Source organism: Aegilops tauschii, chromosome 2, assembly GCF_002575655.3.
Source record: "Aegilops tauschii subsp. strangulata cultivar AL8/78 chromosome 2, Aet v6.0, whole genome shotgun sequence".
NCBI lineage: Eukaryota > Viridiplantae > Streptophyta > Magnoliopsida > Poales > Poaceae > Aegilops > Aegilops tauschii.
Genome location: NC_053036.3, coordinates 7572305 through 7595875, shown reverse-complemented (window position 1 = coordinate 7595875; position 23571 = coordinate 7572305). Strand labels below are relative to the sequence as shown.

At 43.8% G+C, this 23571-nt stretch overlaps 1 pseudogene; it reads right to left on the bottom strand.

Annotated features, from left to right (window-relative positions):
• Positions 1–9946: 9946 nt before the first annotated feature.
• On the bottom strand, positions 9947–22464 carry LOC141040594 (protein FAR1-RELATED SEQUENCE 5-like; annotated as a pseudogene).
• Positions 22465–23571: the final 1107 nt, after the last annotated feature.

The window sequence follows — 23571 nt, the reverse complement described above, 5'->3', positions numbered from 1 at the left end:
AACAAGTTTTTGCTACTTTAAAATTTGACTTTAGTCCAGAATAGTAAACGAAGCTTGTTTCTTTCGCAGTTTGAGTTTGTTGCTTCGTTTGATTTGATTCTTTTTGCAAACCGGAGTTCTTAAGTTAAACTTTCAGGTTAGATCTTCTTTTTTACCCATGCATCTTGCTTTATTGCTTATTGTATGCTTATTTGTTTGCGATTGAGTACCCGGAGTGCGAAGCGTGCTACTACGAGTCTCTAGGTTTCACGGATCATCAGCAAGGCAAGTAACACTTTGATCATACCTCTTTACTACCCAGTTTTATTGCATTAGATCAATCCTCAAACATTTGCATGGTTAGGATCTGATTAAATTGTGGGTTTGGGAAGTAGATGAGGTAGTACCTATACACCTGTTTAATATCAAACCTATGGGAGTTACTTCTACGTATATTGCTATGCTATGCTCGTAGATGTGGATTGGGTTTGAGTGTATTCATGACAGATGTGAGTATTGTTAATTGATGGTTAACTTAAGGTGGCAACTTTAATACACATCTGGGTGGATTGATGCACCTGGGGAATCCAGTGATTGCCTGTATTTTTGGAAATCCCGGGGTACCGTGTGATTCTCCTATGGACTGCCACCCAGGCGCAAAGGGATCATAAGATTATTCATGCTGGAAACTTCCGTGTGCAGGCGCATGCCATTATGGGCTCTGGCATAGTTGAGTAAGTTGTGGGAAACCTTTCCATGATGGGCTAGCAGATGTAGGGGATTGTAGGTGTACAGGCCTATCTATCGGTTAAGGGGACCTCTTCGAAAAGACTGTGTCTTGGTCATCCGTTTCTCAAACATCATGTAGTGCGAGGAATCAAACGGAGGAGGTCGAGTCTTGTGGGGAAAAGTGCACAAACCTCTTCAGAGTGTACAAACTAATCATGCTTAGCCGTGTCCCCGGTTATGGACATCTTGAGTATCTAGTTCTTGGATTATCATGTGGATCTCATCACTCTTAATACAAATTTGATTGGGTTATTAATTACTTTTAATTGGGATTGAGATGGGGTTTATCATTCTCAATGTTTTCAACCAACTTTGTTGTTAAATAAAATTTATTCCTTTGTTGTAGGGAAAAATTGGCTTTCCGCAAAACATATTAACCATACAGCCTCCACCAGCCATATATGCATGTAGTGATAGCTTTATTCTATTCATTACTCTTTTGTGTTGCCTTGCCAGCATATTCCATGTGCTGACCCGTTTTCGGGCTGCAACGTATCATGTTGCAGACTTTTCAGATGACGAGTAAGGAGCCTTAGGTCGTGGTCTTTCACTCAGTGATGCCGTTGGAGTTGAGGGACTCACTTTATCTTCCAAGCCTTCCGCTGTTATCGTATTAGATGGCCTTAAGCCATATTTATTGTAATAAGTTCTCTTTTGAGACATTCGATGTAATAAGTGTGTGATTGCTACTGTGTTATAAATCCTTCAAGTACTGTGCGTGTCAGCATTACCGGTCCAGGGATGACACTGATGCACAGAGATCAGACTGTTTGAGGTCTGGTCGCTACACGCGCCCGCACGCCACGCTCGACTACGGTTGCCGTCTCCCACGACTCGCCACTCACTCCCCTCGCGGTTTCATTACTCCCCTCCCCTTCATTACTCCCCAACCCACCATCCACACCAGTTGCATGCGATTGGAGGAGAAACCGAGAGGAGAAGGCGGCGGCAGAAGATTAGACGGCATTCGCGGCCGTTGCTGGGGTTCGCCGGACCAGAGCGTCGTTGCCGGAGCAGTCGTCGTTTGAAGGTAAGGCTCCCTCCGTGCTCACATTCCTGCCTACGATTTCTGCCCCCTCCCTCTGTGGTCAATTTCCCCTCGAGTTTTCTCGAGATTCCGGCCGATTCGCGGTGCTACGGTGTCCCCGTCGACGGTGGAGTCGCATGTTTGCCATCTAGGGCGGCATTGCGCAGTTTCATCGCCGTCGCGGTGGCCGTCATGCCGGTGAGGCTCGCCCGGTCCGCAACCATATTTGTATTTGCCTGTGCTTGTGCGGGCGATTTTCTAGCTGTTAGTTCTGATTTGCCTCGAAATGCCATGGCCATCAGTGTAGGGCGTTTTTTGTTGTTGAATTCAGGGTATGGTAGTTGTGAATGAACCCTAGATCTAGTTAGGTGCATTTCAAAGTGTAGGATAATGACAGTCATGGAATTTTCAACAACTATCATCACTAATGGCAACTAATTTTCTGAATCAACTGTGTCAGTTGCCATGTCAGTTGTAGGATAATGTCAGCTTGTGAGAACCAAGTCAGGGAGTAATTTTTGTGTATGATTTCTATCTCTAGGTAGTTGCATATTTTCAGTGTGTGATAATGGCAGTCACGGCAATTTTCATTGCATTTGTTTACCCACTACTATGCTTCTAGGAGGTGGCAACTAATTTAGTGAATCAACTATGCCTGTTGCCATGTCATATGTAGGACAATGGCAATTTGACTGTACAATAGACTCAACTACGTTTTGCCATGCTGATTTGTGATAGCTAAACATATTTGATTGCATTACATGGCAACTTATTTTTTTATGAGGCCAGGGTGTGAGTTGCCACATTATATGTTGTACACTGGAAGTTGTCTGCCCTATTTGAAGTGCCTTATCTACCACATCTTCTGTTTGTTAACATGGCAACTTGAACCTAGTAGATGTCACCTGTACTTTTTATGGAGCCAATGTGTTAGTTGCCACATTACATGTTCGACAGTCCTGGTTGGGTGTTCCTCTGTTCTGCCTCATTTGCCACTTTCATTGGAGCCAACATGGAAAGTTTGATACTGGTAGATGGCAACTGCTTCATTAAGAAGCACACACACGTCCAGTTGCCATGTTTCTGCAATTGCTTTTCCACTTGATTAATTTTCTGCCTTTTTGTGCATGTTCAGCACATGGCAATTACTGCCCTTTTTAGATGTTTGAACTTTGACGTAACCATGGCAGTTTTCATTTTTGTTCATCGATGAATATCCAGTGAATCATTACTTCATGCATTTCTGTATGTATCCATTGGCTGTGTTTTCATTTCACCCTAACGTGTGTTTTGTTCTTACTGTAGCACAATGGCTCGTGGTGACCATCAAGATGATGATGATGACTTCATGGAGTTACCACCACAGAATCGTGCGACCGGTCGGACAAAAGATGGCGATGAGGTCACTTCCCCCATGTTTTAATTTGACATTGAGTTTTCAATCTTCTATTAGAACTAAATTTTCACTACATTGACCATGGCAACAAGTGATCCTTTTTGTGTTATGCAGAAGAAGAAACGTCATTGTAATAGGGATTTGCAAGAACGCCTGACTATATTGACTGAGGGATTTACTGATGAGTAGAAGGGAGCTGCCGGTGAGATGGGGATGCAGGCTCTGATGGATGTTCGGTGCAAGAACCTAGTAAATCCTGTATGTGACTGGCTCCATGAGATATATGAGCCTGCGTCTAGGGAATTCATGATTCCGGGACATGGAAGACTGCCTTTGGATGAGGAATCTGTGTTCTGCACTTTGGGTGTGCCCCGTGGAGAAATCAAAGTCCCGTATGAGGTGAATAATAAGATTGAGGAAGTCTTGTTCGCCCATTTGTTTCCTGAAATGGCATCCATGCCTAATACGACTGTGCTGGCAACTTCGCTGGAGGCCATGAAAACCCATGGCGAGGTATTTAAGATGAAGCTGCTCATGTACTTGATCTCAACTGTCTTTGCGCCTACCACATCTCTTCGCAACAAGTGCTTCCCTATCCTGGTGAATGCTCTCTATCTACTTTTTCCTTACAATCTTTTGAGTTTGATGTCATCTGGAAGCTAGTCACTGCCAGTTTTTTGATGTTTGTATTTGAATGCTGACGCGGCAACTTTTTTGTCCTGAATGTGTTGTGCAGGCGAAGCTGAACGACGTTAAGAACATGAATTGGTGTAAATTCATCGCAGACTTCCTGCATGATGCATTCTTAAACAAGATGTACCAGAAGGGCTCTCGCTTGCACCTAATGGTATTTTTTGCATACTCTTTCGCAAATGCTCTTGTCACTTTCATAAGTGTGAACCAAATTGTTTTGCATTTTTGGTATCTCTGTTTGGCCATAGTCTGCCAACCCAAAGTTTTTGACTGATCTTTTAACTGGATTTTTGTATTTTCCTTTTTTTTATGGCAACCGTATGAGATCGTACATGGCAACCCGTTGTTTCATTTTTATGTGACTCTTGTTACATGTGAAAGTGAATTTTGTTTGATCAATGGCATCTGTAGTTGCTTCCTACAAGGCAATATCATTTTTCTAGAACGCAAAAAGTGTTCATTTCATACATTCAATCCCTTTACACAATCTGGATGGCAACTACCATGTCGAACTGGTGGTAACTACCAGCATAATAGGATGGCAACTGCCAACATAGCACGATGGCAACTAACATAGATAGATGGCAAATCTTTTCTTCCCTTCTCTTCAACTTGATGACTCAAGGAAACTACATAAGCTTCTTTTCAACATAGCATGATGGCAACTGACATAGCTTGCTTTTTATTGTGTATACCAGCTTCAATTTCGATGTTGCATAACATATGAAAAAATCCCCATACGGCAACCATTTATGGCTAACAAGCGATAAATACCTTGGCAGCCATGGTTGTCTGCATATGGCACCCATGTTTGACCCTATACGGCAACTCCGCCATTCCGTGTCGAAACTCCTTCTTTTTTCCTCTTTTTGCAATACATGAATTGTAGTCACTGCTCCTTATTTCTTTGGACATGTTAGTTGTTTTTGCTGTTTTTCAGCTGATGGCCAAGCATGCTATAGACTACAGTGTGTTTGGTGGGCCATAAAGCTTTGGCAAGTGGATGGATGTGCATTCAGTTCCATCTTGTCCTGTTGAGGTAATCAAGGATGTTTATTTTGTTTTTTGAAATTATTTTTCTCTTGCATTTTGATATCTCTCTATGGTTGTTTTGGCTTATTTTGTTCTTACACACGTGACTCTAATATGTTTGGTTATTGCTACTTTTTGTTTTGTGCACAGGCGAGGGCACCTGTTGAGCATCTAGTTGGGCAGTTTGCTTCCGGCATGACCAGCTTGCTCGGGAAGTTGGTTGAGGGTTGGACGGCACTTAATGCCTCTGACAGCGATGCGGTTGCGAGGCAGTTCACATCATTCGTTGGAGAACGGACACATCGACCAACTGGTTGCCATGGCCGGTACGACTACAACAGCTCTCAGGAGCTCCCTGGCACGCAAGATGAGCTAGATGGAGATGCTGGTCTCGACAAGGACAATGACGATGACATGGAGAATGTGCAACATGAAACCGATGATGATGAACATGTTGAAGTTCGTGTAGGTGGTAAGAAGGATAAGGCTGCACCAAATGTTCCTCCACCGTAGGAAGGCATTGATCAAACTATTGCGAAAGACACGGGGGTGTCGCTCCCAAAGAGGGGCAGGGCTCCAGAGGATGCTGGGCAGGGCTCTGCTGGCAAGAGGTGTAGGACCGATCCCGTATTTGATAGGAGGAGGTTCAACGTCTATTTAGTGTTTTGTTTGTCCTTCCTTTTTAATAGCCCGACCATTTTTCATTTTTTGCTAAGTGTGGCATGATTTTTGTGTCTCACACTTGGTATCTTTTTTGCCATTTTTTCTACGTGCAGTGAGGCGACAGCTGGTGGACGAGCAGTTAAGAAGAAGCAAGCACCAATGCCAACCCGTGTTTCTGCCCGATTGAACAAGGGTGTTCCCACTGCTGGTGACACCACTTCCAGTAGGTCGTCTCCTCGTACGTCGACGTCCCACACCGGGGATCATGTCGTGTTGGAAGACTTGAGGAAGACAATCAAGAAGTGGGTTCTCCCTGTTTTTCATTGTCATAGTGCTATTTTTTTGCTTGATGCATTCTAGATCATACACAACTTTTTTACTTGATACATTTCTGTGGCAACTACTGTCTCCTTCTCATGGCAGCTGTCTAACTTGCCACATGGGCTACTACCATCTGTCCCACATGGCAACTGCTATTTTCATGATCTATTTTTTGTTGCATGGCAACTCCTGCTTGTTTTGCATGGCAACTGCTAACTAGACCACATGGCAATTCTTTTTCCACTTATATGGCAACTGGCAGCTTTCCATTAACTTCCACCACCTACATTGTCATGTGTGCTGCATCCATACCTTGTTCTCAAATGGCAGCTCTGGCACATCACAATTTTTTCATTTTTATGATGACTACCATGGCAATTATTTTGCTCACTTTTTTATACTCTTTCATGTGCTTTCTTGCAGGGTGAAGAAGACTTCTACACGCGTGACCAAACGCAATCCTAGAGACCCACTTGAACGCATTCATTCCAAGCTGTCGACAAGTGGCAACTCAGATGTTCATGAGCCGCCAATCGACAAAACTGTTGCTGCACCGTCCACTGTTCCCACTAGCTCTGATGCAAGCGGCTGACCATCTCCGCCGGTTGCAGATGTGCAGACTACAATAACAAGCATCCATACATCTGGGAGTGATGAGTCAGTATCTGCCAGGACTGCTGAGATATTGCCCATGCCGGTGGCAATGAGGGATGCTGTTGTGACCCATGCCACCCGTTCAGCAAGTGTTGAAGTGGACGCTCCTGAGATCAACCTAAACAAGGAAGATTCCCGCTCATCTGATACGGATTCCAAGCGTGTGGCTGGTGGCACTTCTGCGTCCACAAAAGAAGGGGCTGCGGCCACATTTCAGAATGAGATGCCATCCACAGGTGAGACTCATGGCACAACAGCTCCAGCTGCTGGTGGTCCAGAGGCTGCTACGGCGACCATTGCGCGAGCTGGTCTGCCACCTAGGCGGCGTAGCCCCCGCAAGCATCCTGCACATTATCCAATGCACCATATGTAGCTAAGAGCAGCAGAGATGACTCTGGTTATGTGCCTGCTTCCACACTGTTCCCGCCTCCTGCCAAAAGCAATGTTATGGAGAAAACGGAAGTCCGGAATACAACTGACGCAGGTGGCAAGCCGTGCACGACTGAAGGAGGTGAATGTCCGGACCAGACTGCGTCTTTCACCGCCGTGGAGAACACCAGCTTAAATCTGCGCACTTCTAAGCTCCCAGTCAACATTGGTGTCCCCTACAGCCCAAACAGGACGATAGGCAAGAAATTTGCGATTGAGATCGCTGACAGCACACCCTGCACTACTAATAAGCCTGATGATCCTACAGCAAAAGAGGCAGAAATGTTTGTTGATCTGTCACCTCTGGATTCTGCCAAGCAACTTGTTCACGATTCGGCTGGTAGGCAGGAGAGGCACCCAATGGCTTTGACCCCACCGAGCTTTAGCCTTGGCATCGATCACAGTCAAGATGAACCAGTGGTGCAAGATCCTGTGCCTGTTGCCTTTGCTTTCCCAGCAAGAACGGCCCCAATGATGGCGCAGCCAATGGCTGATGGCAGGAAGGCTGTGAAGTTTGCAGAGCCGATAGTGCAAGGTACATTTCTTGTGTGTTTATTATTTTGTTTCTACATATTTTTTGTCTGACGTTTGTCACAAGCTTTTTTGGTTTCTTACTAGTGATGGCAAATCTCATGAGATGCACATGGCAACTGGAGTTGCTACCACATTACACCTACAATTGTTGCCATGTGACAATTCCATTTGCAATGCACATGGCAACTGGAGTTGCTGCCACATGGAAACTCCAGTTCAATGTACTTGACAACTGCAGTTGTTGCCACATGGCAACTACAGTGTAACGCACATGGCAACTGGAGTTGTTCCCACATGGACACTTTCTAATTTGCACCTACAGTTCACATTCTGCACTCTTTTTCACAATAACTTGTTGTTTCCAAGTTTCCCAACCGACTATTTTATCCTTCCAGCCACCCCTGAGGAGATTTCGCCGTCACTTGATGAAGCTTACCACAGGATTGAGGAGGAAGCATTGAAGAGGAGGTCCTCACGGGGTCAGGGGCAATCAAGTTCTAACGTGCCTGCTGAGTTGGTATCTGAGGATACCGTTAGAAGTGACACCCCTGGTTCCGTGAGGCAGAATAGGGTAGTTCACGCACCACCCGTGGATGACTACGAGCTCGATGTTAAGGCCACAAAGGAGCAAAACCATCTGTACGATATTGTCAAGTGTTTCAGAAATGCGAGGTCGAATAGCAAGCACATGAAGGAGCTGGAAGCATAATGTCCACAGCACATAACCCCTCACTTGCTTTTCTCCGATATTTTTCCTTTGTTATTCCAGCCATGCGTTGTTTATGTTTTATTTTTATTTTTTTAGTAGACATGATTCTTTTATGTTATATCATTTTCATACAGCTCATGTTTGGACAGAACCAAAATCATACAATGTGATGCGACATACGTCGACCTGGGTGATCTTGCCGAGTCTGTGAGGCCACTTGGTAAAATGTCGAAGAATGTAGTTGCGTGTGGGATTGACTTCATCAACAGGCATATGGATATTTGTCCCGACAAGACGATCATGCAGTACAGCGTGACCTGCAAAATATGGGATGGTGACTTCCACCATAAAATCCCGAGGAAGCATTTTGCCGCGCATGGTGAATTCAAGCTCACGCTGAAGAAATATGTGAGTGTTTCTTCTTGTTGTACATATTTCTTCCATGGTATGTTTTGTCAGTAGCTATACTTCATATGTGGGTTACATACTATTTTGTGACAGATGTTTCATGTGGCAACAACTGCCATGTAAAATAAGTTGACCGTTCAATGCAACTTATGTGCCAACTACACTTAAAATATTTTGGGCAAATTTGTTTATACATGGATGGCAACTTCTTTTAATTACACATGTCAAATAAACATTTTCCATGGGCGCATTTTGGACCCTTGCTGCTTGGTCATTCATGTACCTCTTACTGCATCCGGCAATATCTTTACATATCATTTTTCCAAATACATCATTTCTGTTTTCATGTGAACTGTGCTTTTTCTTTCCTCTATTTTACTTGCAGGTCAGGTTCCCCATGTTCCAGGAGCTTGCACCAGACAACCGAGATGACAAGTGTGGTCACCACTACGTGATTTGCCTTGACCTGAAGAACCAACGATTTGAGGTGCTTGATTCAATGCGTTCAGAACATGATGAAGACCTTACTACACATGCTGAATTCTTTATCAACAACCTGAAAGAGACATGGAACCGTCACTAAAAAAACTCAAAGGTCCAGATCAGTCATTTTCCAATCGAGTATGTCGCGACTTCGAAGCAGGGAAACGGGTAATTACTATCATTTTCATGTGTCCTCCACATCAATCCTAAACCTTGTCACCTCTGCACTGAAGTTTTATCATTTTTCTGTTCTTATGAGTTCACCTGAATCTTTCTTTATAGGCATGACTATGGCTTTCACACATTGGAATACCTTGCAAAGTGGGAAGGTCGACGGGTCCCTGTCGTCACAGCTGTAATGCTCGTTGAGCTCTGTAAAATATACACATGGAACTGGTTGATGAATGAAGATTTCAACACGCGGGCTAACGCACGAGAGTTCATAGAGGGAGCTGTCAAAACCGCCAGCAAGAAGTATAAGTGATCACGTGATGCTCCATACCGCATGCCTACCTTACATTCTGTGGCTGAGAAATGCAAGGTATCACTTTGTTCTTTAAAACTATGTCCGTGTGCTTTGTTATGACTGCATCCCCCGTAATCTAGTATATAGTGGTGGCGTGTGAGTGCCATTGAATATTTGTAATATATGTGTGGATCTGAACCTGCTTAGGTGTGACAACAACTACGTTTTATGTTCACTACTATTTATGTGTTTGTGGTTGTGAGTACCAGTTCGGTGTTTGAATGAGTCTATGATGCCTGAAACATGGCAAATATAGTTGATCGGGCACAGTTAGTGAAAGTAATCGTTCCGTTTTTTGTTTTTTGGGTTTTTTCATTGCTACCTGTATTGGTTAGCATGGTAGTTCATAAGCACCCGTTCTCTCGTGTTTTGCACGTGGTCGTTTCAACTAGTTTGTTCAGAGTATGTATACAATACAATATGTGTGGAAAAAATGTGTGGTCTGAAAACGGAAATCTAGGCGATGGCAGATTCAGTAGAAATTACATGGCAGATTCGATGGAAGCTACATGGAAGATTTAGTAGCACATACGCCGCAATTTTAGTCATTCATACATGGCATTTTCTTCAAATTCTGTCGTCCACCAACAGTCATTCTCGCATTTTTAAAATCTTGACCATCTACCTTACAAAAATGTCACCAACACCTAAGTTACAATCCTCCACAGTTGTTTACGGATTGCCCGTCCTTTCTTTGTTTTCTTGTGCTTTGCTTGAATTTCCAACCCCTATTTGTATCTCACCTCTTTTGGACGCCCTTTTGTGATGGAACGGGGCGGGTTCCTGACCTGGGTTTGCGTGCTTGCTGTTCCAGACCCTACCTCCGAGTTTTCAGATGATGGACCCGTGGACGAAGGCACACTTGAGGTGCGGGGGAACCCGTGTAAGGCTTCTTCAGCCTTCCTCTTTTTGATCTCTTCAAGCTCTCTTTTCAGGGCCTTCCTGTGTTTTTCTGCCACCCTCGCTGTCTCATCACTCTTGCATGCTTCATCTACTAGTTCAGTATAGCTCTTGGTCAACACAACGTGCCTCACAGCATCCATGGTTGCCTCTGGTCTGTCATCATTGTAACGCCCCAAATCCGATGCGCCAGGTGTCTTCCAGTTATTCGCCGTCATTGCCATGTCATTTGCTTGCGTGTTGCACTTTTCCATGTCATCATGTGCATTTCATCTGCATGTTTTTCAAAACTTGCATCCGTCCCGGCCTCCCGGATCTCTCCGTTGTCCGTTCAGACCAACCACACTCGCACGCGGCCGCGGCACCTCCGAAATATTATTTTATTAGTGGCATAAAAATGTTATCGGAATGGGTCGAAACTTGGCGTGCGGTCTTATTATAGTGTAGGTAGATCGCCTGTCAAGTTTCGTCGCATTCGGAATCTGTTTGATAGCCCAACCGTTAAACATATAGCGGCACTATAGCCGGTCGCTTGTGGGACGTTTTCCGTCTCCGGAAACCATTGCCGGGCTGCTATTCTCTTTTCTCCTCTCAGCCCAACCCATCTACATAGCCCACTAGGCCCAACTACCTACCCCCTCCGCTCCGGACCGTTCGATGGCGATCGAACGGCTCCGAAACGGAGCTAATCCCCTAACCCTAGCCCCCTTTCCTATTTAAACACCTCCCCTTGCCAGATTTGGAAGCCTAGCTTCCCCTACCTCTAGCCTCCAGCCTCCCTCCTCGGAATCCGCGCCGGACCCCTTCCCCGCCGCCACTTGCCGCTGCCCCGTAGGCCGCGCCGCCGCTAACCACCGCTCCAAGCCAACCCCCGCGCGCCACCTGGCCTCCTGCCTCCTCCCCGCCGCCGTGGCCTTGCGGGCCCAGTTCCAGCCCGCCCGGCTTGAACCAGGCCGCGCCCCGCGCCCCCTGTGCCCGCTCGCCCCGCTCGCTCCCGATCGGGAGAGGAGCTCCCGATCCGAAGCCGCCGCCGTGCTACGACCCCGCCGCCGGCGAGCTTCGCCACCGCCCCGCCAGGTCACCGCCTCCCCGTCATCCTTCTCCCTCTCCTTCCTCCGACTTCCTCTTACCTCTCCCTCTTCCTCTTTGGATCTCAGCCCCCGCCGCCATGGAGCTCCGGTGAGCTCCAGCGCCTAGATCCGGCCGGGCCGGGCCCGGCCGCGCCAACCCTCCGCCACGGTTCCGCCCTGCGTCGCCGGAGGACCCGCGCCGCCTCTCCCCGCCTCCCGAACCTCGTAGCCGGCCTTCTTCCCCACGTCCGGTGAGATTCCGGCAAGGTTGACTCCCCCCCTTTTTTGTCCAAATCCTAAAAACTTTGCATTCTGGTGCCATCTTTGCCATGCCATACCTTCTTGTATGTAGCTTCGTTTTGTGCGTGTAATATGTCACAATGTTCATTGTGAGATGCTCTTCATTTCGTTCCATTGTGGCATGCTTGTTTGAGTTCATCTTGATGCCCTAATCATTGTTGCAAGAGTGCTATATGATGTTACCCTCTTGAGACTGTTATAACTTGCTGTTTTGTCATTTTTATTGCATTTTGTGTGTGCATCCTATGGGCATAATGTCTACATGTTTTATGAGATACTACATGCCATCTTTACAGTGGTGCCATCCATGTATTTTGTTATGTCCTGTAGTGAGTGCATCAAGCTCGTGAAGTGGGCTACTTGTTGTTAATGTTCTGTCAATGCTGAAACTGTTATATCATGTTGCTATCTTTGCTTGGTGATGCCAATTAATCCATGCATATTCTGGAGATGTTCACTAAGGATGTTTTGCTACACATCTGATTCTCTATCAACCCATGCCTTTGGTTTCATTTACAGCCTGCTGTAGCTTGTTGTAATCTTGCTCTTAAATTGCGAAATAATGTTGCTGTCAGCCTGTTAACATTAAGTTCAGTTTTGCGATGTGTTTTGCTAGTGATCCATGCACCCTATGTCTATGATATTACCATTCTTAGCTTCATAATTATGCCGTCTTACTGTTGGTTACCATGTCATGCCATGTAATGCTCTGTAGTAAGTTGTACAAGCTCACCAACATGCCTACTTATCGTTGTTCCTGCCATGTACTGTTATTTTCACTGTCTGAATCTGCCATATCATTTGCCATGTTTGCATGGGTGCTACCATATTTTCTGTTGATCTTTGAAATAAGTTCAGTAAGGGAGTTTTGTTAACTGCTTTTCTGTTGGGTGCTACCATGCCTTTGGTTGCCATGATAAGTTCTTGCAGCATGTTGTTTGATAGCTCTAAACTTTGCAACCTGATGTTATTTCTGTCATGTCTAGTGAAATTCTGGCAAGTCTGTGAAACTGTTATGATTTGCAATCTTGCCATGCCCTTTTGAGTATGTTCTAGTGGTTTTTAGAGATAGCTCAGTGTTTATGTTTTGTAATGCTTTACCTGTACAATACGTCCATGTCATGTTTTTTCATTTTGAGGTGCCGTAGAATGTTGTTTTGATACTTGTAAGTTGCCTAGTTGCTGTTTTGGACAGCTTGTACTTTAAACTTGTATAAAGTGTATGTGTTGAATTGTTGCTCCGTTTTGAGTGTGCTCTATATGAAACTTGCTTAGTTTTGCATGTAGTTTCATGTTAACTTGTTGCATCCATGTTTTGAATGTGTTTGCTTGATGTTTGAATGCATTTTGCATCAATGCCATGTTTAACTTGTTTTGCTCATATCTTCTAGGCCGTAGCTTCAAATTAAATGAACTTTATATGTAACTTGACTAGAATTTCGTGTAGATCATCGTGGTGCGTCTTATCTTGCTGTTTAACAACTTCAACACAAGGCTTATTCAGATCTGGACCAATTTCGAAATCTGCATATGAGGACTTACCGGAATTGTTATATGTTGTTTCCGGCCTCATTTAAACTTGCTTTGATGTGTTGCTCTTGTATGCATCATCTATTGCCATGAGTAGCTTCAGCCTTGTCATGCATCATACTTGGTTGAGCATCATGCCTTGTTCATGTGTGGTGTGTTTACCATGTTGTGTGCTTCTTCTCGATAGTTCCCGTTTCGTTGCGATCGTGAGGATTTGTTCGTCTACGCTTGGTTCATCTTCGTGGCTTCATCTTCTTCATAGACTCGTTCTTCTTCCTAGCGGGATTTCAGGCAACATGACCGTCACCTTGGATCTCATTACTATCATTGCTATGCTAGTTGCCTCGATGCTATCGCTATGCCGGGTTACCTACCACTTGCTTATCAAGCCTCCCAAATTGCCATGAACCTCTAACCTTTGTCACCCTTCCTAGCAAACCGTTGTTTGGCTATGTTACCGCTTTTGCTCAGCCCCTCTTATAGCGTTGCTAGTTGCAGGTGAAGATGAAGATTGCTCCATGTTGGATTATGTTTATGTTGGGATATCACGATATCTCTTACTTTATTAATGCATCTATATACTTGGTAAAGGGTGGAAGGCTCGGCCTTATGCCTGGTGTTTTGTTCCACTCTTGCCGCCCTAGTTTCCGTCATATCGGTATTATGTTCCCGGATTTTGCGTCCCTAACGCGGTTGGGTGTTATGGGAACCCCTTGACAGTTCGCCTTGAATAAAACTCTTCCAGCAAGGCCCAACATTGGTTTTACCATTTGCCTACCTACCACCTATACTTTTCCCTTGGGAGTAATTAACCCGAGGGTCATCTTTATTTTAGCCCCCCCCGGGCCAATGCTTCTCTAAGTGTTGGTCCGAACTAGAGCCACTTGCAGCGCCACCTCGGGGAAACTTGAGGGCTGGTTTTAGTTGTACGTAGTGCTCATCCGGTCGTGGCCTAAGACAAGATACGCGCGGCTACTATCAGGGTGTTGGCACGCCGGGAGGTCTTGCTGGTCTTGTTTTACCATTGTCGAAATGTCTTGTAACCGGGATTCCGAGGCTGATCGGGTCTTCCCGGGAGAAGGAATATCCTTCGTTGACCGTGAGAGCTTGTGATGGGCTAAGTTGGGACATCCCTGCAGGGTTTAAACTTTCGAGAGCCGTGCCCGCGGTTATGTGGCAGATGGGAATTTGTTAATATCCGGTTGTAGTAAACTTGAAGTAAACTCTTCTAAAATACACCAACCGCGTGCATAACCGTGGTTGTCTCTTTTCGGGGTTGTTCGAGAGCAGGACACGGTTTTTGGGTTATGTTTGACGTAAGTAGGGGTTCAGGATCACTTCTTGATCATTACTAGTTGACGACCGTTTGCTTAGCTCCTCTTCTCGCTCTTGTTTCGTAAGTTAGCCACCATACTTTGCTTAGCCGCTGCTGCAACCTCACCACTTTACGCCTTCCTTACCCATTAAGCTTTGCTAGTCTTGATACCCATGGTAATGGGATTGCTGAGTCCTCGTGGCTCACAAATTACTACACCAACAGTTGCAGGTTCAGGTTATGCGATGATCATGACGCGAGAGCGATGTTTACTTGTTTTGGAGTTCTTCTTCTGCTTCTTCGATCAGGGGATAGATTCCAGGTCGGCAGCCTGGGCTAGCAGGGTGGATGTCGTTTGAGTTTCTGTTTGTGCTTCATCCGTAGTCGGATGTTGACCTTATGTATGATGTATTGATGTATTCTTGGGGCGTTTGTGCCTTTTGTATGTATCCCCATCTATTATGTAATGTTGATGTAATGATATCCACCTTGCCAAAGCGTGTCAATATGTGGTTCTATCCTTGGTGGGACCTTCGAGTGTCTTTAGGATAGTATCGCATATTGGGCGTGACAATCATGCACAACCAAAACTGCATTTGATGTTTGTGGCCCCAACGCATCGTCAGCGTCCCAAGTCACTAGTACAAAAAGGGTCAAATGTGAGACACATTAGTCCCAGTTTGCATTTGAGCCGGCACTAATGTGTCCATTAGTGCCGGTTCAAACGGCTAGGCGGGAGGAGATCTTTAGTACCGGCTCAGTGCGAACCTTTAGTGCCGGTTCATGCCACGAACCGGTACTAAAGAGGCTGGGGCCCGGCCAGCCCCTTTAGTACCGGTTCGTGGCATGAACCGGTAGTAAAGGGGTTGTGGCAGACTGTTTTTAGTCCCACCTCGCTCCCCTAGCAAGATTTTTACCACCTTAAATATGTTACTTCTCACACAATCACAAACACTTGGTCTTCATTGAACTCTATGTGTAGAATTTGTGGTCTCAATATGAGTCTTCACCGGTTTCTAAACCGTTGAGGACTCATGTTGACAATTCAGATTGTACACAAAAAGATCATTGATAATCAATGTATTTTTGATGTATATTTTTACATGTTTATGCCCTCACTCTCTCCACTCACTCGGTCTCCCCCTCAATCCCCCCGCGCCGGTCCTCCCCCGCCGCCCGCCCCTCACTCTCTGCTGACATGCTTACGCCCTCACTCTCTCCACTCACTCAAAAAACTGGACGCACTTCGTGTACAAACTGGACAATCTCTTTCGGAGTATCAGGATTTCGGACGAGAACTCATCTGTTACACAGTTACTTCATTTTTTTAAACTTATTTGAACTCCAGACTTTTTTGTGTTCAGTATGCAGCATTCAAAGCGACGTCATCAATTTTCAACCCTTTCTGACATCATTTGCTCTTTTTCAGTCATTTACCGATTTGTCTAGAGAGCTAAATGACCGTGAAATTGAAAATCACTACAAAATGAACTCTGAAAATGCTGAAACTTTGCATGGTATCATCATTTCACCCACATAGCATGTGCAAAAGAGTAGAGAGGGTCACGGCAAAAACTGGACGCACTTCGTGTACAAACTGGACAATCTCTTTCGAAGTATCAGGGTTTCGGACGAGAACTCATATGTTACACGGTTACTTCATTTTTTTAAACTTATTTGAACTCCAGACTTTTTTGCGTTCAGTATGCAGCATTCAAAGCGATGGCATCAATTTTCAACCCTTTCTGACATCATTTGCTCTTTTTCAGTCATTTACCGATTTGTTTAGAGAGCTAAATGACCGTGAAATTGAAAATCACTACAAAATGAACTCTGAAAATGTTTAAACTTGGCATGGTATCATCATTTCACCTACATAGCATGTGCAAAAGAGTAGAGAGGGTTACGGCAAAAACTGGACGCACTTCGTGTAGAAACTGGACAATCTCTCGGAGTATCAGGGTTTCGGACGAGAACTCATCTGTTACACGGTTACTTCATTTTTTTAAACTTATTTGAAATCCAGACTTTTTTGCGTTCAGTATGCAGCATTCAAAGCGACGTCATCAATTTTTAACCCTTTCTGACATCATTTGCTCTTTTTCGGTCATTTACCGATTTGTTTAGAGAGCTAAATGACCGTGAAATTGAAAATCACTACAAAATGAACTCTGAAAATGTTGAAACTTGGCATGGTATCATCATTTCACCCGCATAGCATGTGCAAAAGAGTAGAGAGGGTTACGGCAAAAACTGGACGCATTTCGTGTACAAACTGGACAATCTCTTTCGGAGTATCAGGGTTTCGGACAAGAACTCATCTGTTACACGGTTATTTCATTTTTTTAAACTTATTTGAACTCCGGACTTCTTTTGCGTTCAGTATGCACCATTCAAAGCGACGTCATCAATTTTCAACACGTTCTGACATCATTTGCTGTTTTTCAGTCATTTACCGATTTGTTTAGAGAGCTAAATTAATGACCGCGAAATTGAAAATCACTATAAAATGAACTCTGAAAATGTTGAAACTTGGCGTGGTATCATCATTTCACCCACATAGCATGTGCAAAAGAGTAGAGAGGGTCATGGCAAAAATTGGACGCACTTCACAGCAAAAACATTCACAAAGAAACTAAATACAGCAAAAAAACTACTCAGAAATAAATAGAAAAATAAATAAAGCAGAAAAGAAAAAAACTGTAGTTCTGGTTGGTGGCTCCAACCGGTACTAATGGGTGGGCCTTTGGTACCGGTTGGAGCCAAGAACCGGTACTAGAGGGGGCCGTTTCCCGCCGCTTGACCTGGCCAAAATTGGCCTTTAGTACCGGTTGGTGCCTCCAACCGATACTAAAGGCCCCTCCTATATATATGGCACTTACGAAAATTTCAGTTTCATCGACCACCACTTCTTCTTCAAATGCTTCGCGCGACATCGCCGCCGCCGCCGCCACGCCGTCGCCCATCGCGCGCCGCCCCTGCCGTCGCCGTCCCCGTCGTCGCCGTCTCGCGCCGCCGCCCCGTACGTCGCCGTCTCGATCGCGCCGTCGCCCACGGCCCGCCGCCCGTCGTCGCACCGTCCCCGTCGCGTCGCCATCTCGCGCCGCCGCCCGTACGCCGCCGCCCCCGCTCGTACACACACACATAGTCATACACACACATACACACACACACACACACACATTTTTACTTATTTTCTGTTTTCTGTTGTTTAGATTAATGCACGTCAAATTGTTAATTAGATTATCAAATTAGATGAATTACGTAGATAAGAATGTTAGAATGTTAATGTTAGATGACTTAGATAAAAAAGTTGTTAAATATTAATGTCAATTGTTAGATGAATTAGCTAGATATTAATTAGGTATATGAGATTTGAACTAGTTGAATTAATATAACTAGTTTGTTTTTAGTAAGAAAATTAATAGAACTAGTTTATTTTTAGTAAGAAAATTTAGGTATATGAGATTATTTGAATTAGTTGAATTAATATAACTAGTTTATTTTTAGTAAATGCTTAGTTGAACTAGTTGAATTAATAGAACTAGTTTATTTTTAGTAAGAAAAATTAGGTATATGAGATTTGATGATCTAATTAAAATATTACTATATATAGCTACTTTATATATTTTAGTAAGAAAATTAATAGAACTAGTTTATTTTTAGTAAATTCTTAGTTGAATTAGTTGATTTAATAGAACTAGTTTATTTTTAGTAAGAAAATTTATGTATCTGAGATTTGATGATCTAATTAAAATATTACTATATAGAACTAGCTACTTTATTTTAGTAAGAAAATTAATAGAACAAGTTTATTTTTAGTAAATGCTTAGTTGAATTAGTTGAATTAATAGAACTAGTTGAATTAATAGAAGTAGTTCAATTAGTTGAATTAATAGAACTAGTAAGTGTTTAATGTTTCACCTATATGAACATAGGAAATGTCATCTGACGACGAAAAAGATTTCATTATGTTCGAATACTGTGAAGACCAGCGCGGCCTGTGCGACAGAAATTTCCTTATTGATGATAGGCGCTTCAGCATCAAGCTGGATGAGACCTTCGAAGTGGATACAGTAAGTCACAACGACAAGTCTTTTCTCGTAATTAAGCATGACTTATATATGCTTCATTTGCTTCAACTTATAATTTGAAATTTTCACTAGTCTACTAGCGCATCCCCTGCCATGCAAGAATTTTTGTCTTGGATAAGATAGGTTTCAGTGCTATGGAAACTATGGAGGTAAAGAGAGTTTACCTGAAGACCGAGCATGGTTATACTTTCAACGTCAAATTATACAATGCAGACACATACACCTATTTCGAATGCAAAACTTGGCAACCACTAGGCAAGGCTTATGCATTTGAGCCTGATATGGTTATCACCTTTGATATTCGTCCGGAAGATGATATTGAAGGTAATAGAGACATCTGGGTCGATGCGCAGACGCCTCCAGTTCTACCATTATGTGAGTTTCTCAACCATATTTATGTCTTTGATATTGTTTATTCAAAAATAGTTGACAACTAATTTCTATTGACAGCTTATTTCCATTCAAGCAAACATGTCCGACGCTTGGTAGACCGGACCTACTACTGTCCCGGAGCTGAACTAAACTGCGAGGAGATAAGTCATTATGTTTCATGGCTTGAGGATCTTCATACTGTCAAGACAAATTTTCTTCCTGCACTTAGAAATGTTAGTACTCAAAACGTGCGACCAATAGTGATCGTATTGAACTACGGTCACATCTATTTAGGAAAGATGGTAAGATTTTTACTATTTGTCCTCAGTGCATCTTTTGCATACATTATTTTTGAAGCTAAACTTTCATTGCTAAGTATATTAATTATTATACGATGTTCTTCAACAGGGACTCCCGATGACAGTTGTGCCTCAGTGGATCGAGACTAAAGGTCGCATGTCAATGGTTAGCTTATGACCAAGATATCCTACATTGCACATGAGTGCATTCAGGATTTCTAAAAGCGATGAATACTTAATAGTGAAAGATTGGAGCAAAATTGTTAACGATCCCAGAGAAGTACTAGGGGGCAGCAATCAGAAGCGCAACCCACGATTAGGAGACAGGTTCATCTGCCTGCTCTAGTATGATGAATCAGGAGAGCTATACATGTTCTATGCTATTTTACCTGAGAGAGAGAGCAGCAGGAGTGATTTAGCTAGTTCATGCTCTTAGTACTTGTCCTCTCATGTCCGTGTTCTTCGTCCTGAACTTAATATCAAAGAGTGATTTGCTTTTGTGGTGTCATGAATGCTTATAATATCATGACCATGTTGAACTCGATGATATCTTTGCTGGTACAAGTGAATGTTTCTTCTTTGCTAGCTAGTATACTGTTGTTGATGATATGATGCAAGAGTTTTTTTTATAATATGATGATGATGAGGATGAGTTATTATATCATTTATGAAAGAAACTGCAGACTAGTTTCAGCTGGATGGGTCCTAGCTAAGTGATCAAGTATATGCCATATCCATATTATACTTGATCACCTCATCAAGTATATGCCATATGCCATATTATACTTGATCACAGTATATGCCATATCCATATTATACTTGATCACAAGTGATCAAGTATAATATGGATATGGCATATACTTGATCACTTAGCTAGGATCCACATGCATCCAGTCGAAACTAATCTGTGGTACTTTCACCTAATGATTTAACAACTCGTTATAATGTAAAACAATCACTAAATTAAATTGAAAACACAAAATTAAAGGAAAAATAAAAAATAAAACCAAAACACCCCCAAACATTTAGTACCGGTTGGTGTTACCAACCGGTACTAATGTCCTACATGCACCCGGGCCTGGCTCGTGCCACGTGGTGGCATGTTAGCGCCGGTTCGTGCCGAACTGGTACTAAAGGGGGGGACCTTTAGTCCCCACACTTTAGTGCCGGTTAGGGAACCGGCACTAAAGGCCTTTACGAACCGGGACTAAAGCCCGGTTCTGCACTAGTGAGTCCATCGCCGCCGTATGAAATGGCGGGGCAACCGCGTTACCGCGTGCATGCCCATTATTTTCAATATGTGACAGCACACAATCCCGTCCCGTTCGAATTTGCAGCATTGGCAGTAGTATTCGCCTTTTTTTATCGAGGCCTTCACAAAGTAGTTTCTTCCCTTATCCGGGTCTTCAGGTTCTGAATCAGACATGCCCAAGAGAGAACACACCTTGAACGTATGTTCGTCCACCTGGTAAGCGGTGTACATGCTGTCACGCTTTATTTCTTCCTAGAATCTGAATGTTTTTGTGCTTTGTTAAAATCTTATATGATGTTTGTAGCACCTTATGTTGAGGTAGGTTGCAACATATCAAACGTATCTAAAATCAATGATGGCATGGAAATCCTTATTTTTTCCCACATTTTTCTTGGGTTGTTTGTTACCACATGGCAACTGCATAACATTTAACAAGGCAAATGCAGTTTATTTGACATGGAAAATGCAGTTCATAAATCATGGCAAATGCAGTTTTGTCTCACATGGCAACTACATATCATTTCGCATGGCAACTACAGTTCATTACACATGGCAACTACAGATCAACACACATGGCAACTATAGTTGATTTCACATGGCAACTACAGTTCATGCTTATAATGTACTCAGTGGCTATTTTCAATAGATCAGCATGTCAAAAAGTTGGCAACTACAGTGCATTCTACGTGGCACCTATATCTTCATGCTTGTGCAAATAAGACGGTAAGATAATCCACTTACTTGTTAAAAATCTTGTTGGTATATATCTTGCTCATCTGCCTCTCCATCGGTAAATATGTTAGCAATTTAGGGTGCTTGAGCGCGGTGTTTGCTTCTTGCTGTAGCTCAGATCCCAGTATTTTCTGTTGCAAAGTTGTGTATTGCTTGGCAAACTGCAGCAATGAGTTGCCAGGGCTCGCATACCGCTTCAAAACAACATTGAACCCCTCCTGCGCTGAGTAGTCTACAGAAATGGGAAGAAGCACTGCATGAAGTAGGCCTGTACCCAGTACATTCGATTCTCCCACAGGCTAGTAAGTGTCTCATTGTCTTGGACTTAGTATGTTTCAATCATAGCCGTCCAGCTCCGTTCAAACTCCTCCACCGTCAAGTTGTGGTCCACGCACAACTCGAATTCCTTGTGTAGCTTTGGACGGTCAGCAAAGAACGGTCCTAGCGTCTCCTCGGCCTTCTTAATAATATGCCACCTGCAGTGCTTGTGCACTGCCAATGGAAAAACCTTCTCTATGCGTGCACGCATGCTAAAATCCTGGTCTGTTATTATGTTCATCGGAGCAAGTCTACCCATGCACTCCAAGAAGGTTTTGAACAACCAAGTGTAACCATCCGTATCTTCGTTCTGAACGAGTCCACTACCGAACTGCAATGACTGATTATGGTTATTTATTCCTATGAATGGAGCGCAAGGCATCTTGTACATATTAGAGAGATATGTCGCGTCGAACGAAATGCAATCACGGAAATATTTGTAGGCTCTTCTTGCAGCACCATCCACCCAATACATGTTTCTGACACGTCCTCATCGTCCAATCTTATCTTGTAGAAGAAATTAGTATCTGCTTTTGCTTTCTCTTCGAAGTAGGCTATTGTGTCTTCTATGTCAGCCAACCTGCTCTCTCTATGGTACTTTGCCTTTAGGTTCGTGACGTCCGCTGGTATGTAGGGCATGCTACTCAGCTACCATCTCCGCTGTGGATCAGGGACAGTATTTGGACCATTCTTGATGGACCTACGTTACAATCATGTAGCAACTTTATGAATTTCTTCTCGAGGGGGCTGAATCCTCTGTGGGCACTCAGAAATTTTACCAGGTCAAACTTCTTTATGAGTTCGTGGTTGTGTTCGTCGAAATATTCGGTGACCACCCACCATGCTCCATTTGCGTTTAGCTTACACCGGACAGGGCATTCCGTCTTGAGAACGATGCCTCTCTTTCGTTCCGGCACGACAGGAACAACACCTTTACCCTTCTTGTTCCTGCGTGCCTTGTAGAACCTTAACCCACCTCTGCTGTACTCGTTAGTTTTTTTTTATTTTCCTATGGTATTCGGTGTTCACCGCAAACCCATGGAACATTGCATATCTCTGGTAGTATTCTTTGGCATCTTCAAACGAACCAAATCTCTGCCCAACATATGGTGCTTGAGGTATCATGATTTCTGATTGCCCATCTTCTTCCTCCCCTTGCGCTTCGTCATCAGTTTCATCATTCACTTCAGTATTGGCGGCTGTTTCATCTGCTTGAGTGTTGCTTGTGCTGGTGTGCAAATATGTGCTTCTCGTCATTGCTGCAACGATATGATTGCCATTCCCGACACTGATTCTGCATTGTTTGTGGCAGCATTGGTCACTTGCTGGTGGAACGCTCCTTCCGTGTGCCCAGAGGTTCCCGCAGTAGATGTCCCCGCGCCGCTGTTGATTGTAGTTGAAGCTCCTGCAAAAAAACAAAACAGGTACGTGTGTAAGCATTGCTTGAATGGCAGGTTTATCATAACGGAATATAGCAACTGCATCTGATTTGGCCTGATATCATTCATACAACAAGCCATGGCATCTGCATCCGGCCATGCATGGCAACTGCAGTTTCTCAGCCATGGCAGCTACAGTTCAACAAACATGGCAGCTTCTGTTGCCAAGACATGGCAACCAACATCTTTAACATCAAAACTTGCATTCTACGTACGAGCCCAGTAGGCAAATGGAGTTAATCACGAATTGTATACACACGCAGATATTAATTGACAAATCCTGAAGACAATAGATGACTATTTGCAC